This window comes from Triticum dicoccoides, chromosome 4B (genome assembly GCF_002162155.2).
Source record: "Triticum dicoccoides isolate Atlit2015 ecotype Zavitan chromosome 4B, WEW_v2.0, whole genome shotgun sequence".
Lineage (NCBI taxonomy): Eukaryota > Viridiplantae > Streptophyta > Magnoliopsida > Poales > Poaceae > Triticum > Triticum dicoccoides.
In genome coordinates, this window is record NC_041387.1 from 655,794,097 (window position 1) to 655,814,027 (window position 19,931).

Below are 19,931 nucleotides of genomic sequence, written 5' to 3' on the forward strand. Positions count from 1 at the left end.
GTCCATCCCTCCCGTGGAATGGCTACGGAACATTCCACTGTCGAAGGAGCCCGAAGACTATTGAGTTCGTTCCTCGTCGGAACCTTCCACTGTTGAAGACTAGTTTCACACTTTGAAAATATGGAAATTTTGGGTTTCATAACGCCTGAATGATTTCTATGTTACTGAATGTGTCTTTATCAATTTTGCAAAATTTACCTTCATCTCTGGGATACAAGTCTATAATTTGATTTAGCCAAACTTAGTGACATTTTACGAAACCTAATTTATCTAACCAATTTCTTCTCTCAAAATTGAAAGTTGCAAAATTTCTCTTGGCTATCGTCATCTTTCCGTGTAATTGAAATACTTTCTAGCTATATGACTATATGAGCATAACTTAAACCTATTAGGTTTTGTATGATAAAAAGAGCTGATGTAATCACTTGGAAATAACATTTTGTTTGGATATAGGCATCTTGCCTTGCATGTTTAAGACAAGACAAGATAAACAAACTGATATCCACCTTATGTCCACGGCAATGGAGATGGTCATTAGTACGCAACATAAGTTTAGCATACATTGCATCAAGAAGTTTCTTGGGTATGTATTGATTAATATTCTCAGTGCTAGTTCACAATAAATTAGACGATTTACATTGTTGCAATGAAGATGCTAGAATAATAGTTAGCAACCGGGACATCTTGATGGTAGCTCATCATAAAGACATGGTTGAAAGATTTTCACCAGGGCTTAAACTAAACATGAATATGTCTTCTAAGTCACATGTTATTAAAAAAAGGTTACTAGAAAAAAATCATATAAATGTAGAAAAAAAATAGGATGCATGTTGAAGATAATATGTTTTAAAAAACATATTTCTTAGTCCTTGTAACAACAAGAGATTAATTAGCTTTTGAGATGTACTCTGTCAATGTGATCAAATATGTCATGTTTTACATGCCATTTGACCCAACCTCAGGCAAAATGTTTTGCTCCTTCAGAACCTATCTGATGACTGTTTTTGTGTCATGTAGATGTACCGAAAGCTAATGTTTGATGTATGATACTCTTTGAAAATGATAAATGCAACAAAAATAAAAATCCTAGTACCATTCTTTAAACGGAATATGGTACATAGCAAATTATAACTGAATTAACTACGACAAGTCCGAACTGTTTGTGACGTCTTTTTGTTTTCATACTAGAACAATACATTATATATCTCATGTGAGTATGTGCATGCCAATTATTAATTTCAGTAAAACATGTCTGTGTATGTGCTCATTGCAAAAAAAAAAGTAGACTATGTGTTCAAAACCGCAACTAAGACTGTTCTTGAAACCTGATTCCGAATGGAATACATCTTTGTTATAAAGGTTACAATACTTTTTGTAGCTAACGAACAACCACACCCAAATAAGAATCTAAGAAAGCAGTGCAGAGTTGAAAACTAAAATATTCTTACACTTTTTTGCGGGTTTCTTACAAATCAAACAGGTTCATGACTTAGTTTTGAACCATATATGTATATATGAACTTTCTAAAATCAAGTTCCTTATTCAAAAGACGTTCTGCTTGTAAGTTGGTAACCATGGAAAACCACATATTACAAATTATATCTCCAAGCGATAGGAAATTTATATACATTCTCCTCATGTTCTCCCCCTCTCCACATACATTTACTTTTTTATCTAAATCAAATTGGTATTTCCTTTCCTTGTCCTACTGAAAACCATGTCCTGCATCCACTCAACCAAATCTTACCAAAACCATGTTTTGCACCAACTCAATGGAATCAAATCAAATCTTACCAAAACATCAACTAAATCAAAGCTTTCCTTGCCTTCCCATACCCATGCACAAATCAAATCTAATACTACCAAAGCCTCCACTAAATCAAAACTTTCCTTTCCCTACCCTACACATATACAAATCAAATCAAATCTTACCAAGACCTCAACTAAATCAAACCTTTTCTTGCCTTCACTTACATATACTCAAATCAAATTTTATCAAAATCTAGAATATGGTGGGTGTAAGGTATATCTTCGACACAATTGGTGTTGAACCATTTGAACATGTATGCCATCATTGCAATGCATGGGCAATTAGCTAGCATACAATAGTTGCAACTTTGAAATGTGGAACTTTTGTGTTCTGTAATGTCTGAATGATTTTTTATGTTATTGAATGTGTCTTCAATCAAATTTTAGATCTCTAGGAGACGAGTCTATGATTAGATTTAGCCAAACTTAGTGACATTTTACCAAACCTAATTTATCTAACCAATTTCTTCTCTCACAATTGATAGTTACAAAGTTCTCTTGGCTATTGTCATCTTTTCGTGTAATTGAAATAGTTTCCCTCTATATGAGTAAAACTTGGAATCTATTATTCTTTGTATGATAAAAAGAGCTGATATCGCCACTTGGGAATATCATTTTCTTTGGATATGGGCATCTTACCTTGCGTGTTTTGGGCAAGAACAAGATAAGCAAACTGATATCACTTTATGCCCCCGACGATGGAGATGGTTATTAGTACTCAACATAAGTTTATCATACATTGCATTAGAATATATATAAAAAGGATACTAGAAAAATTCTCCTATAAATGTGGAAAACAAGATGGTGCATGTTGAAGATAATATATGTTTTAACAAGAACATTTCTTAGTCCTTGTAACAACAAAAGATGAATTAGCTTTTGAGATGTACTTCTCACATTGTGATCAAATATGTCATGTTTTACATGCCATCTGATCCAATGATGATTGTTGTTTGTGTCATGTAGCTGTAGCGAAAGCTAATGTTCAATGTATGATACTCTTTACAAATGATAAATGCAATAAAAACAAAAGTCTGTTACCATTTTTTAAATGCCATTTGGTATGTAGCAAATTATAACTGAATTAACTATGACAAGTCTGAACTGTGTGTGCCTTCTTTTTTGATTTCATACTAGAACTACGTATGTTAGATATCATGTGAATATGTGCATGCCAATTATTAATTTCAGTAAGACATGTCTGTGTATGTGTTTATTGCAATAAAAAAAAGTTCTCCCATGTTATGCATAGACTATGTGTTCAAAACCGCAACTAAGACCGTTCTTGAAACCTGATTCCGAATGGAATACATCTTTGTTAAAGGTCACAATACCTTTTGTAACTATCGAACAACCAAACCCAAATAAGAATCTAATAAAGCAATGCAAAGTTGAGAACTGAATAAACTTCTTACGAATAAAAAACATAAGTTATAGTACGGAACCATATATGTATATATAAAATGTCCAATATGAAGTTCCTTATTCAAAAGAAGTTCTACTTGTAAGTTGGTAACAACGGAAAACTACATGTTACAAATTATATCTCCAAGTGATAGGAAATTTCTATTAATTTAGAAATCATTTTGGTTAACCAAGATTAAACTAGCCCATTCAGATGCATGGATTGATGATTACTTACAGCAATGTGTAACAAATTCTGGCCACACAAATGCACTAGTCACACCTTTTTTTTTATTTTTTTTAGAAAAGGAGGATGACCCCCGGCCTCTGCATCTGGGCGATGCATATGGCCACTTTATTAACTATTCTCACAAGATCTTACAAAATCAATACAACAGTAAGACTAAAGCCGCCGTCTAAGCAACAAATGGTCGCTACACCTATCCAGTTGATGAAGGGGCGCAGATAGCCTGGGCCTAATACCAAACAGACATCGCAGCCAAGCCTAACATCTAAGACCTGAGACCCCAACCTAGCCACTTGCCGGGTTTGGGGCACACACTGGTCCGGCGTGCTCTCAGAGGCCACCGCCGCCAACTGCCACTGCTCCATCTTCAGAACTATACTGATGCATCAATCTTGCTCGGTCCAGCTATCGTCGACGCCACCACAACGCCCAACGGCACCTCCTCCCTGCGCGCAAACAGCTGAACATGTCGCGGTCGCCACTGATACACCTCAGCGCCATGCTGCCAAGTATCACCAGCCGACACAGCTTGAAGTCCTTGGAGGATCTGTCGTGCGTAGCACCTGCCGACCAGGCATGACCAAGCGTAGCACCTGTCGGTCAGGCATGACTTGACATCTCCATTGAAGCTCCGTGCAAGACGAAGCCGCTCCACCTCCTGCCTCTGACTTCCAGCGCTGCTCCATGTAAGACAATAGGCTTTGGGGGGAACCGGCACAACCCTCTAGGGGTGGCCTATCACATATATATATAATGAGGTGGTATACAACGTTACAATATACACATGTAAATACAGTCTAACACCCTCCCTCAATCTTAGCCACTTTCTAATGAATCTAGAAGGGTAAGATTGCGCCTGCAAGTCTCAAACTGTGGCAAAGGCAATGGCTTGGTGAAGATGTCAGCAAGTTGATCCTTGGAAGAAATAAACTTGATCTGTAGTTGCTTCTGAGAGACACGTTCACGCACAAAGTGATAGTCAACTTCAATGTGTTTCGTTCGGGCATGGAATACCGGATTTGCAGAAAGGTATGTAGCACCGATGTTATCACACCAAAGAACAGGAGGCTGTGATTGGGGTATACTTAACTCCTGAAGCAAGGACTGTACCCAGATAATCTCTGATGTGGCATTGGCCACAGCCTTATACTCAGCCTCAGTACTGCTAGGCGAGACAGTAGCCTGTTTCCGAGCACTCCAGGCAATCAGGTTAGAGCCAAAGAAGACAGCATAACCCCCCGTGGATCGCCTGTCATCCGGATTGCCAGCCCAGTCTGCATCAGAATATGCTGAAAGACAACCAGAGTCAGACGGCCGAATATGCAAACCATGAGCCACCGTGAAACGAATATAGCGCAAAATCCGCTTAACAGCAGACCAATGAGTGTCACGGGGTGACTGCAGATACTGGCAGACTCGGTTAACAGCATAGGAAATGTCTGGTCGCGTGATCGTCAAGTACTGGAGCCCACCAACAATACTCCGGTACTCGGTCGCATCAGAAGAAGAAAGAAGCACACCATCAACAGCATTGAGCTTATCAGTGGTAGACATGGGTGTAGTCGTCGGTTTGCACTTAAGCATCCCAGCTCGCTACAACAAATCCAGAGAGTACTTCTTCTGCGTCATAACAAGGCCAGCAGCACGAGAAGTAACCTCCACACCAAGAAAGTAATGAAGCTTCCCAAGGTCCTTGACCGCAAAATCAGCACCAAGTGAGCGAACAAGCGCAGTAGCAGCCGACTGAGAGGAGCTGACCAAAATGATATCATCTACATAGACCAACAAGTACATAGTAACCTCAGGCCTTTGAAGAAGAAACAATGAGGAGTCAGCAGTTGATGATGCAAAACCATGAGCACTAAGAGCCATTGCAAGACGAGCATGCCAAGCACGAGGAGCCTGCTTCAGACCATAAATTGCCTTGGACAGACGACAGAGATGATCAGGGCGATCCGAATCAGAGAAACCCGGAGGCTGGCGCATGTAAACCTCCTCCGCCAAGACACCATAAAGAAAAGCATTTTGAACATCAAGCTGACGAAGAAACCAACCTCGAGTAACAGCCAGAGAGAGAAGAAGTCTGATGGTAGTAGGCTTGACCACTGGACTGAAGGTGTCTTCATAGTCAAGTCCAAAACACTGTCGAAAACCACGAGCAACCAGACGAGCCTTATAGCGCTCAATGGACCCATCAGAATGCTTCTTCACTTTGAAAACCCATTTGGAATCAATGACATTAACCCGTGATTGTGGAGGAACAAGAGTCCATGTCTGATTGCGAAGAAGCGCTTGATACTCCTGCTCCATGGCCTCTCTCCAATGAGGAATGCGCATAGCAGCTTGATACGTGCGTGGCTCAGAGGATGGATCTGCGAGAGCAGCAGACATGCACACCGCTAACCAAGCAACTGTGCCATCGTGACGTTGCTTAGGCTGAAAAATGCCACTCCGACTGCGCGTATGTGGACGTAGAGCAGCAGCAGGAGCCGGCGGAGGCGAAGGTGACGGAGACGTGACGGTCGCCGGAGATGCAGGAATCACCTCAGGCGAGCTCGGGACAGACGACTCCGGGCTGCATGGCGAAGACTGGCCCGACGACAGGGGCTCAGAGGCCATGGGCGAGCCGAGGGTGGGCGAGGCCAGCTCCGGTGATACCGGCCCAGACGGCCTTGGCGAGGCGAGAGCAGGCGAGGCCGGCCCTGGTGAGAAGGGCCCAGACACCCTGGGCGAGGCAGGGGCGGGCGAGGCCAGGCCTGGTGATGACTGCCCCGACGCCCTGGGCGAGACGGGGACCGAGGAGGCCGGCCCAGTCGGCGGAGTTGCAGGGCGCGACGATGGCGAAGGCAGCCCAGAAGCCAGAGGCGACCGGGCCAGGACGTCGATCGGCCGTGCATGAGCACGGAAACCGAGGCCATGCAGAGGCGCCATGCGCTCCTCATGCACAACAGAAGGTGCCGAGGATGAAGGCGATAGCGACGAAGAGGAAGATGGCGCTTCCAGAATCTCCAAACGAGCCCCACGACCAGTGCCTGCACCATGGTTAGGCAACAATAGAGGAGAATATGCAACATCATCAAATTGGTCAGAAGCAACAGAGGATGAATGCATGACAGGTGGCTCGGTAGTGGACACAGGGAGTTTGGCAAAGGGAAAAACATGCTCATCAAACACAACATCCCGAGAGATGTAGACACGATTAGTGGGAACATGAAGACATTTGTATCCTTTATGAAGAGAGCTATAACCAAGAAAAACACACTTCTTGGAACGAAACTCGAGCTTACGCTTGTTATATGGACGGAGATGGGGCCAGCAAGCACACCCAAACACCTTGAGAAAGGTGTAGTCCGGTTGTTCATTAAGGAGAACTTCAATGGGAGTCTTCATATTCAAAACACGAGTGGGAGTACGATTGATGAGAAAACATGCAGTGGTGAAAGCATCACTCCAAAAACGAAACGGAACAGATGCATGGGCCAAAAGAGTCAGACCAGCTTCAACAATGTGACGATGCTTACGTTCTACTGAACCATTCTGCTGATGTGTATGTGGACATGCTAAACGGTGAGTGATCCCAAGCAACTGAAAGAAGGAGTTGAGGTTGCGATACTCGCCACCCCAGTCCGACTGAACATGAACAATTTTGTGCTTGAGAAGGCGTTCAACATGTTTTTGGAACTGAACAAAAATGTCAAACACATCAGATTTACGTTTGATAAGATAAAGCCAGGTAAAGCGGTTGTAAGCATCAACAAAACTGATGTAATAATTATGACCACTAACAGAAGTCTGAGCAGGACCCCATACATCTGAAAACACAAGTTCTAAAGGATGTTTCACCTCACGACTGGACTCCGAAAAAGGAAGTTGATGACTCTTCCCCTGCTGACAAGCATCACACACTGCTACATCTTTATTACTAGACACACTAGGAAGCTCATGACGACGCAAAACATGCCGGACAATAGGTGTGGCCGGGTGACCAAGACGAGCATGCCACTGTGACGGAGATACCCGAACTCCACTGAAGACGCGAGCGACGCCAGGATGCTCCAGACGATAGAGACCTTGGCAGAGCTGCCCACTAAGAAGAATGTCCCTCGTGCCCCGATCCTTAATAAAAAGATCAAAAGGATGAAATTCACAAAGCACATTATTATCACGAGTGAGTTTAGGAACTGAAAGAAGATTACGTGTCACAGATGGAACTCGAAGAACATTGCGAAGTTGAAGACTCCTATTGGCATGTCTAGTGAGAAGTGATGCTTGACCAATATGAGAGATGTGCATACCTGCTCCATTGGCGGTGTGGATCTTGTCGGAGCCATGGTAGGGTTCACGAGTGTGAAGCTTCCCCATCTCACTGGTCAGGTGCTCTGTCGCCCCAGAGTCCATGTACCAGTGGGGATCAATGGAGTAGGACTGAGTGTGTCCCTGTGGCTTCTGCGGCGGCGGACGATCAGCCATGGCGACCTGGCGAGCAAAGTTGCGTGTATCCTTCCCGTCATTGCCAAGACCAAGAAAACCCCGCTGGAAGCGCTTGTGACACTTCGAGGCCCAGTGCCCATCGCGACCACAAAGCTGGCACACACGGGGACCGCCAGCCCCTGGTAGCGTCGCAGTAGGAGGAGGGGCCGAGGCGGGTGGTGGTGACTGCCCCGAAGGAGCCCTGGATGAAGCAGAGGAGCGACCACCCTTGGTGGCGGCGTTTGCCGAGAGGGCGCCGTTGCCCCTGGATCGGCGCGTCTCGACTCGTTGCTCAGTAAGCAGGAGGTGTGAAAAGACCTCGTGTGCTGGCATGGGCGTGGAGTTGCCCCTCTCATTGATGATCTCGACTAGGGCGTCATACTCCTCATCAAGACCATTGACAATAAACGAGTTGAACTCGGAGTCGGTGAGGGGCTGTCCAATGGAGGCCAGCGTGTCGGCGAGACTCTTGACTTTGTTGTAGAACTCAGTGGCGGTGGAGTCAAGCTTCTGACACTCCCCAAGTTGGCGACGGAGCCCAGATACACGAGCCTGCGACTGTGCCGCAAACGAGCGCTCAAGAATAGTCCATGCCTCGTGGGACGTCTTGGCGAAGACAACAAGCCTAGCAACGGCCGGAGAGAGCGACCCCTGGATGGAGGAGAGGTTCGCCTGATCCTGCTCTGTCCAGACACGGTGAGCCGGATTATAGACCGGACCATGCACGCTGTCAACCAGCGCAGGAGGGCAAGGGAGAGAGCCGTCGACATAGCCAAGCAGGTAGTGACTCCCAAGAAGCGGAAGAACCTGCGCGCGCCAGAAGATGTAATTGTCCGACGACAACTTGATGGTGATGAGATGGCCGAAGTGAAACGGCGGCGGCGGCTGCGATCCCATCGAGGAGACTGGCTGAGGTGAGAACACCGTGGAGACAGTCGGAGGGGCAGCCGGCGCGGTGACAGAGGGCGCGATGGCCGCGGTTGACGCCGCGAAGCCTGCCAGCGCGACGTCCTCCGCCACCAGCGGCGCAGTGGCCGAGGGCGCGACAGCCGCGGTTGACGGGGCGGCGGTGGTGTGAGCCACAAGCGCCTGCCCGGGCGAAGTAGCAGCTGGCGGGAGCGCGAAGAGGGAGCCGACGCTCCGTGTCCCGATCGGCGCCTGAAGGGAGGCGGCATCCAGCGGCCTCGAGAGAAGTGCCGCGAGGGAGGCCGGCAGAAAACCGGTGGCGGTGGAGCCGGACGCAGCGGCGGACGTCATAGCAGTCGGGCGACGGCGGCGGCGGGCGCGGCGGCGGCGGTGGCGGCGGCGGCGGCGGCGGTTTAGGGTTTTTAGGCGGAAGCGGACGTAACCTAGCGTGATACCATGTAAGACAATAGGCTTTGGGGGGAACCGGCACAACCCTCTAGGGGTGGCCTATCACATATATATATAATGAGGTGGTATACAACGTTACAATATACACATGTAAATACAGTCTAACACTCCATAAACGATGCTCCCAAGAGAGAAATGACACCGCAGTGCCGCCATCATCCGATCTGGAACACCAAATCCTAGGGTTTCCCCCGGAGCAGCACGAGTGGGTCGATAGTAGTTACACGATGATGCCTTCATCAAGGTAACGGCGTAGAACGCCGCCATCGCCTGCCGTCGGCTCGGTTTTCATCGGCAACCATGTCTCCCCAACTCACAGCCGGGACTAGATGATGGGTCTCGAGATCCGATCACCAAGCTTCTGGTCGGCCACCGTCGACGAAGAAGATGACCACCACTACTGGCTACACCGTCCAGAATAGATCTGCCATGGGTTCCGCCAAGCAGTCCACCAGGCCCTCGACGTCGCCGCCGATCTAAAGCCAGATGACATGCCGCCGAAGACCGCATCGCGTCGCCGCCCGATCCAGGCCAGCCGCCGCAGCAGCCGCCCGTGGCCCGAGGCAGGGCCGACCGCCGCCGCCGTCGAAGCCAACGCCGTTGCTTCTATATCGGCCGCACCTCCACGCATGTTGGGGTCCCGCCACCCCTGAGACACGGGAGGGAGGAAGAGCCCCCGCCACCGCCGTCGGCCTCCGGGCGCAAGCCGGCGGCGTCCTCCATCGGCGGCGGGAGGAGGGGAGGCGGATGAGCTAGGCCCCGGCGGCGGCTAGGGTTGGGGAGCCCGAGTCACACCTGTCTTATTAAGAAAGTTACAGAGAAAACAGAAAGCTACTTATTCGTGCCCGATTGAACACTGCATGATTAACTGAAGTAGTATGCCTACTCTAATGTTGGACATAACACATTTGTAAGACAGAACCACGTTGAGATAGTATTATTTATGAACAAATCACAAATATAGCAATTTGACGAGGCGATGCAATAATATTTGGAATTACTGAATAGTATGGCAAGTGAGTCATGCATGCTTGACTAAGGCAACGAACCATCAGTCTGAAGAAATAAAAGGCACTTCACAAAACAAAACAAAAACTGTAGATGGGCAACACAAACCTTCAAAATATATAGATTGATAAAGGCAAATAACCAAGAGAGCTGGAAGATAATCCTGCAAGATGCATGTCGTCGGTAGCTAAATAAGCTAGAGTCGCAGCTCCAGGTCGATCCCTACGCCGGTGTTGCTCTCGGATGCCGGCTCAGCGGCCGGTGACCTTCCCGAGCTTAGCATGTCCCCCACATCGTCGTGGACGCCGGAGAACGGGACGGCTGCCACTCGCACGCCGTGGGCCGACGGAGCCAGCGTGCCAGCCTCACGAACGACATGGAGGGGCGGTGGGGCGGCGCCGCCGCCACCACCGTGCGTGGCGATAGGGATGAAGTCATCGGTGGCGGCAGCGTGAGACGAGGCGGCACTGGCAGCGGGGTGGTGGCCGTAGACGTAGGGGTTCCAGCCGGCCGCGCGCTCCCCCCCTGTGCGCGTTCTGGTGGCCACCGAGGGCTTGCGGCTTGAGGAACTTCCTATCGCAGAAGAGGCACGGGAACAGCGGCCGCGCCTCATCGACGGCCAGCCACCCGTTGCGAGCTCCCCGGCCGGCCGCCCCACTGCCGTCGGTTCCCGGGCGACCCAAGGCCAGAGACAGGTCCATGTATGCCTGGCTAGCTACGTACAAAGACGAGCTACAAACTGGAGTATATGAACTGGAGTATATGGTAGTATGGTAATGTCCATTTATGCATGAGTACAGATGAAATCAAGTCATCACCGAATGCTTGAGGTACGGGATGCCTGACAAGCTGCGTACGAGTGCGACGAGTGCGAGACAGCGAGAGTATGTACGGCCGGAGAGAGCAGGGCCACCGCCGTCGCCATCTCGATGTCCTTTCCTTGGCTCTGCTGCGAGAAAACCTCCGTTCGCGCTGCGCATGCCACCGTGTTCATCTGGTGTCCTTTCAAGTTGGGTTAAAACAGAAATCGACTAGCACATTGTGAAGCTCAAGGTCATTACTTGTCCTCCTTGGGTGCTCGCTCTCTACATCTCTTCTCGAACACATGATGATACAAATTCTTGATTTAGGTTGACCCATAGCCAGCTGTCTCATGGTCATATGCAGAGTGATCACTCAGGACCCAAAGTCATATGTCTCTTCAAATCCTATCTTGGTCTACCGTGACTACAATCACAATGTAGTTTTGGATAGTCCCTAAGCAGGCCGATTCACACCAACGGCATCTAGTTTGGACATGGTATATACGTTGTACTTGGGACTAACTAATAAAACTTCTCGCCGCATCTCAAAACGAGTGTGCCCAACATGGTGTTCTGTGCCGAAAAGGGCTAAACGCCCCGCTTATAAATAAAGCACCAACAGCAACAACACGCCCATAAAATAAATAAAGTCTCAAGGGGTATAAGTGACCAACATGGTGTTCTATTAATGTGAGTCCCTACTGCCATATTAATATCCCAATATCTATGGCCTTTGAAATATGGCCGTCAACTGATAGATATTCTAGATTATAGGTTTTCTATCATTAGATCTTGACTAAGTAATACTCTATCCTTTTCAGTTTATTAATTACAACTACAAAATCACCACCAAGAAAAAACTAATTAAGTGCTGACTAACTAAAATGACAACCTCTATAATGGTTTTAGAGAGAATGTCTGGAGGAGGCGAGAGAGGAAGCAACGCTTCACCGATGTGACATGCACATGTGGCGCACCGGTTGCTCAAAGAGAGGAGGTGTGGCACACTGCTGTGGGGTGGCGCCAATGAGAGGAGGATGATGGCTATGTCGTTTCCAATGCCAAACACAGACGAGCCGGGGCAGCGGTGGGAGGGGGAGCACGGGAATGGATCGGTGACGCCGCCTGCGGGTGGAGCATGAAGTTTTGTTGGCACCAAATGAGTGTTTTAGAAGACACTTTAGGAATGGAGAACAACTTAACGAAATTGTTAAAATGAATTCGTTCTACTTAACAGATTCTTTAAGTATGTACAGTGGTTTCAAAAATCTACCAGAGTCGCTATGAGGTATGAGGCCACTTTTCCCGATAAAGAACACTTTTATTAAATCAAAATGTAGCATCAAGCAGATATAAATGCATGATGAGCCACACCCTGGCTTTGCATAGTTAGGATGTACACAGACACCCACGAACACCGATCCTGAGATTATGTTGTCACCCATATTGGATAAAGTCTCCCTGGTCACCGGTCCGCTCCAACAGCATACACACCACCTTAAACATTGTTAGGTACTCTGTTCTGTATAGCGTAGACCACTTAGCAATGCGTATTACAAAAACTAACCTATAAAGGAGTGGAGTTTTTGCCATTATAAATAAAATAATTTCTATATAGCCAAATCGATCATAATAAGACTGACGCTTCCACCCTTATTAGGGTACTAAACCTATTTCAAATTCCATCAAGCCAGTACCCATTAATATGAGAACACTTGGGTGCATACAAATTGGATGTTATTTAGATGACTGGCCAGATAAAGTGTCCACTTGCACTGAAGAAAAAGAGGTATTTGATTGTCTCATCGCATGGTGGCCGATAAAAAGAATGCACTTCTTGCAATTATGACGGACAAGATTGCTTTTGGTTACCACAACTTCTCTTAAAAAATAACACATAACTTTGTTAATTTTAAGTAGAATGTTCGACTTTCAAATCTTCACTGGATCTCTGTATTGTATGCGTAAATGCACGGTACGAGGCCTCTTTAAGTTCCAGCCGGAATACAAAGCATGCCAAGCAGGAGTGAGCAGACCCAAACAGCAAACAGCTAATCTCTGTGTGAGTACGTGTTGCCTCGCCATGCAAAGCAACCTACGGCAGCCGGTAGGCGAGCTAGTGACCGGCCAAAACATGCCTTTTCCCGCATGTAACTGGACACACCTACGGGAGTGCACGACGGAGAGCAGAAAAATCGCTTTCGATCTTGTAAGGGACCAGCATGTACGTGGAATCTCATCGATCGTTGGCAAGTTGATGATGTGACTCGTCGACTCTACAGTGTCCACATGCTTGTTTGTCAGCCAACTGTAATTAATACTGACTGCGTTGCCACTTGACACTGTCCTGCCTTGGTGCCACCGCATCTACGGATGCTGCACCACCCATTATGTTGGTAATTGATTATCTATTAGTATTAGCTGGGAGATCTTTCTCCATGTATCGGCTCAAAAAAAAAAACTTTCTCCATGTCCCTTGTCAATATTATGGGCTCATTGGGTTGGCAGAATATTTGGGAGTTAATTGCACGTTGGTACCACACTTGCTCACCTACTACGAATCAGTACCACTACTCGTGCATGTCGCAGTTCAGTACAAACGCAGGGCCTAAGTGATGCATAATGGACTGACAGCCGTATAATTGAGTATTGACCTCGTATCCGACAGGTCGGGCCCACATGTCAGGTGACACGCTGGCCGAATCGGCGCGTGCCCGGTGCGCTAACTAGGACGAGGCCGGTGCGGTCGGTTACATGGGCTCGGTCGGACTCGCCTCACTCTCGCTCGACCTCACTCTCACTATCGCTCTCCCTCCTCTCTCCGATTCGCCGCAGCCCGCAGCCCGCCGCCGCCACCTCAACCGGCTCACCGTCGCGCCATGGAGGACGAGAGCAGCCAGGACTCAAGCGCGCAATACATGAACCTCTCCGACGACGAAGCCATGCATTACCGGGTGAGTTGTAGAGCTAGGGTTAGGGTTGGGTTATCAGATTTGGGGGGATTTGATTTGATTTGGGGATTTTGTTTTCCTTTTGTTCCTCTAGATCCCTGCTAGCATTGAAGACCAAGACTACAGTGGCATTGAGACATCATCCAGAGTTCTTTGCCATCAGCATGGTGTGGCGGTTGAGAGGCATTCGAAGCATTTAACACGGGCAGGAGGTTCTTAGTATGTCCTATGAGTGTAAGATTCTGTCCAAACTCTGTGTTAATGGTATTGTTTAATCTAGCCATGTGCATAGAATTGTGCAGTCCAGTGCATGGAATTCATGTTCTTTAATCTAGCCATGTGCTGATGCACATTGTTTAATGAGTACTCTTGTACCATAGCTCTGATGGTCATTTTGTAGCTATGTGAGGGTCATTTTGTAGCCATTTAGTACTACTGATGCTAATCAGGTGATTAGAAAATGTTTGCAGTACAAGAGTACTCACTTTGCAAATTATTTGATTGTTTAAGGTCAGAGAGATTCAATGTCAGAAGCTTAAAATTCAGCTAGTGTTATATTATTAAAGTTGGCTATATTATTAAAGTTGTTTCCCAAGGATGCTTAAAGTTCATTTTTAATTTAGTGGCTAGTCATTTAGGGTCCTACATTGTTTTAAGATGCTCATGCTATGGTTGTTTTTATTGCAGGAAGATGACAGCTGTGATGTTGTTCTCTGGGTTGACCCAGAGTGGCCTCCTACATTGCAGAATGCCTTGTTGAAGCTATGGGAAATGTATCATGACAGCAAGAGTGATAGGAGGAAGGATAACCTGGAGAGTTCACTCACTATTCACCATTTGACTGAAGAAAAAAATAATCTAGAGGCCAACTATGACAAATTGGTTGAAGATGTGCACCAACTGTTCAATGCTCAAGAGGATAGGATGGTAGATTTCAGCTATTTGCAGGCTAAGATGCAGAATGTGCATGTTTCTGATTCAGTTGTTGTATCTGACATGAAGACAGGGATGGGGAAGAAAGATGCAGAGATCTTCAAGCTGCAGGAGAAGTATAAAGTACTGATGAACCTGACAGAATCTCAAGGCACTTGCATCAGGAACCTGAAGTTTAATCATCTAAAAGAGAAGGAAGTGCTTAGTACATCCACCAGGAACCTGCAATTCCAGGTTGATGAACTCAAAAAGTCTGAGCAAAAGCTCACCCAGGAGAACACCCAGCTGCTCCTTCACATGGGTGCTCTCAAGAAGGGGCATGACAAGCTCACAGCAAGGAGGGATCAGCTAAAGATTCAGATTGCTAAACTGTTGAAGTCAGAGGAGAAGAACAAGCAGAAATTGAAGGGGATCCTGGACATCTTGTCAGAATGAAGATGTAGAGGAAGAGCAAGAGCAAGAACCAGATCAACATGAAGAAGAAGAATGCTTGCTTTGCTGACCTTTTGTGAAGTATGGTGTTGTTGTGAACTAAGTTATGTACTATGGATGTGTAATTGTTGTGAACCACTATGTTGTTGCTTTAAGTTGTTGTGAACCACTATGGTGTTGTGGTGAACCACTATGTTGTTGCTGTGAACCACTATGTTAACTCTTAGTTGCTGTGAACCACTATGTTAATCAATATGTTGTTGTTGTGAACCAGTTAGTTGTGAACCTTGTTGTGAACCCAAGGTGGTTAGGCATTTCAGTACATTGCCAATAACACTAATCACCAAATTGATAGCATAACATTGCCCATAACATTAAGATAGTTGATAGCAATTCAGTACACTCAAACATAATCATCCAACCAGTTTGACTTGTTGGTCCGGTACAATCAAACCTAAGCATCCAACCATGCCATGGTTCAGGACACAAAACATTGATCACTTGCCATAGTTTTGAGAAACAACAACTCATTACACACACTCATCTGTTACCACTAGGATCAAACCACCTCATCCAACCAGTGTGACTTCTTGGGGCAGAAGATGTAGAAGGAGTTGCATATCTTGGGGCAGTGAATGGCCTTGCACCACTAGTTGATGGTTGCGAACTTGCACCAGACCTTGTTCCAGATCTTGCACCAGTCCTTGCACCAGACCTTGCTCCAGATCTTGCACCAGTCCTTGCAGGTGGAGGCTGTGATCTTGGTGCAGGCTGGGATCTTGCAGGTGGAGGTTGTGATCTTGCTGGCAGGGGTTGTGATCTTGCAGGTGTAGGTTGTTGCTGTGACCTCTTGGTCTTGCAAAAAGAAGTGAGATTGGTATTAGTAGACAACATTAAAATATTAACAAATGCACTAGTCAACAAATAAAAAAGAAGTGAGATTTGGTATTACCACATGCTTGTTTTTTCCTCATAGCCAAATCTGGTTTCAATTGTTTCAGGAAGTTGGTGTATCTATGGCCTTGGAGACCACAGTTAGAGCATGTTATTGTGGCCATTCTACTACTGTCTTTTGGCTTTGGCACTTCAAACTTGCCCTTCATCCTCTTCTCTTGCTTTCTTCCTCTCCTAACATGAAATTCTGGTGGCTCTATGTCTGGTCCAGGTGTCCTTATCCAGTCATGTTCACCAGGAACAGGAAAGATCATAGGTTCATATGCTGCCACATAAAATGGTTTTCTGAAGAATTTACAGACAAAGTCCTCTGGAAACCTCTTGGCCTTGTTAATTGCTGAAATTGCATGGTTGCATGGTAGGCCACTGAGGTCCCATTTTCTACAACCACATGTATGATTATCCAAGTTCACAGCGTGTGTTTGCTGCCCACTGGTCACTTGCCATAAATTAACACCAGCTTGAATGGGTTTGCAGTATCTAGCCCTCTCCTTTTCCAGCTCTAACTTCTCAGCATAGTGTGGTGTGATCTCCCAAAAAGCTGCCTTTCCTCTCTCTCTCTTCTCATGCCACCTCACCATTTGCTTGTCCTTAATACCATCAACCATAGTCCTAATAGGCTTTTTCCTAAAATCAAGGATATACTTGTTGAACACCTCAGATAGGTTGTTAACAACCAAATCTGTCTTGCAGTTAGTGTCAAAAGCATGCCTTGCCCATGTATTCTTAGGAATTGCATTAAGCCAGTTCCAAGCATCCACACACTCATTTCTCAAATCATTCATAGCAATATTAAACTTATATTCATTGTAAGCATAACTGGCATTATCCATGCATTTCTTTACTTCCCCCCTAAAACCAGCATTCTGGAAATTTGCATATAAGTGTCTAAGACAATATCTCTGGTGGCAATTTGGAAATACTCTATTCACTGCATTGAATAGCCCCTGTTGAAATTACAACAACAAACTAAGCTACTGAAATTACACAACAAACTATGCTACTGAAATTACACAGCAAACTAAGTACTTACCTTCTGTCTATCTGACATGATAGTATAAGGACCAAATTGGCCAACTTCTCCTCCTAGACATATCTTGAGTTGGTGAAGAAACCAGCACCAATTTGTTGTATCCTCCTAACCAACAATGGCAAATGCAATTGGATAAATGTTGTTATTGCCATCTCTGCCAGTGGCAGCAAGGATCTGTGCACCTGTGGCCAGCTTAATAAAGCATCCATCAACACCTGTTTTGCAAAAAAAAGAACCAATTAAGTCAGTACATAGCAAAGAAACTACAGCAAGGTGTAATCATGTACATAGCAATGAAACTAAAGAAAAGAAACAACTAACTAACCAATGAAAGGTCTGCATCCAGTGAGAAATCCCTCCCTTGCTCCATTTAAGCAGAAAAACATTGCATGAAACCTTGGCCCTGGATGTGGTATTTTTTTTGTTGCTTTAGGAATTAGAGTTGTAACTACAACCCTACTTCCAGGGTTTGTCTGCATGATGGTTGCTGCATAGTCCCTTAACCTGGGATACTGCTTCTTGTGCTCTCCTAAGATAGCTTCCACAGCTAAGTTTTTGGCCCTATAGGCCATGTGCTTAGGAATCTCAACACCATACTTCTCATTGCAGGCATCAATCAGAGTTTGTATGCTAGTGGTTGGATCAGACCTGAACAATGACTCATATGTCTTTGCAAGCCACTTTGCACTAACCCTGGAAGACTCTGTAGTGGTAGGGCAAGTGTGCTCCAGGTTCATTTTTTTATAGCAAAAGTTTCACCTTTGATCATAGCAGCAACAATGTGGAACTGGCAGTGCTCATTTCTACAACTTGCAATGATCCTTTGATCAGAGTTTCTATGATATCTGAAATCTCTTGCCTGTGAAATGTGCAAGCTCAACAGAGCATCTCTGAATTGCTGCTGATTTGTGAAGCACATGTACTTACATAATTGCTGGTGTGGGTGCTCCATTTTTTCATTGAACCATATCCTAGGTTTTCTTTTCTGTGCCCTACTCTTCTTGTTTTTCTTTAGGACAAATTGCAGTGGCTCATACCCATCATCTTCACTATTCATCAGCCAACCAGTTTCTTCTTCATCTGATGAAGGAATGAAATCTTTCTTCACCTCCTTTAAAACACTAGAATGTGTTCTAGTGGTGGGGCACCTCCTAATTGGCAGCTTCTGTTTCTTCTTTGGAGGTTCTACCTGCAACTGTTGAGCTAACTCCACATTCAAGCTCTCCTCCCTCTCTTCATCCCCACTCTCTTCGTCCTCCCTCTCAAACAGATCCTCAACCTCAGTGTCACCCTCATAATGAAGTTGTTCCTCCTCTTCTGACTCATCATCTGAATATTCATCTTGATCATCTGCTAGTTGTTCCTCATCTGCTTGTCTCTTTCCATTTATTATCTCTGTGTCTTGAGAAATCATGTACTTCTCCAAGTAGTTGTCACTGTCATATGCCCCTTCTGAATTATCACTACTGTAATATCCCTCCTGCAACAAGACTTCATCCTCCATCACAGATTTCAGCTTTTGTTTATCAAGATTTTTGCTCTCTTGTGTGCAAAAACCACTAGCTTCAACATTGGTACTACTACTGCCCTGACTATTAAAAACAACACCTTGGTCATCAACAGCAAGCACAGCTGGCTCACTGAGATCATACACAACTGGTGGTGCATAAAGAATGGTTTGTAGTTCAGCATTTCTCTGAATTGCAGCACTGTCAGTGGCTGTTGCTCTAACTAACAGATTCAAAACTAAAGTATGCTCATGCTGCTTCTTAATATTCTGCAACTTAATGTTTGTGTCAATCAAGTCTAGGCCATGCTCTCTCTGCTCTCCTATGCATGTGTTCTCTATGTGATACAATTCATCAGAGAATGTAAATCCTTGTGTATGCAACAGTGCATACAGATTGAGAAAAGTGACATCAGAACTGCATATCTTTTTATCCAAATTATGTAGGGCATCAAAGTGAATCCTAACATCCCAGATAGCATCCTCCACACTACAAGTGCCAGCAAATTTGGACATTTTCATTAACACTAACCCTAGCCTCCAAATTGAACATATAAACCTTGCTAGGCAACCCGCCATTCTGAGGCTTCCGCGTGCGCTACGATCACTGGCCGCTCGATCCTTTCCTGTAGCTGGATTTTGGCAGCTGGCGTGTGGTGGACCATCCATTGTTTTTTACATTCACATTGCTTCTGAGAGTAGCTACCAAGTGGGCGAAAGTGCTATTGTGAGCTCGAGCTCACAGGCACCCTTTGCTACAGTACAAACAAAAAAATTATTTAAAAAGTTCAAAAAAATCTGAATTTTTTTGGCAACAAACATTGACATATTTTTCACATGCGTACAAATTTTCATGACAAAATGACATTCATGCAGGTCTCAGCAAAAAAAACAAAATCGATGCTCCAAAATGCTTCCAAAAACAGTTTTTTTGGAGCATGATTTTGTTTTTTTTCTGACACCTCCACAAATGTCATTTCATCACGAAAATTGGCACGCATGTAGA

General features: G+C 45.6%; 1 pseudogene; it reads right to left on the minus strand.

The window, feature by feature from the left end:
• Nucleotides 1-10,361: 10,361 nt before the first annotated feature.
• On the minus strand, nt 10,362-11,013 carry LOC119294201 (annotated as a pseudogene).
• Nucleotides 11,014-19,931: the final 8,918 nt, after the last annotated feature.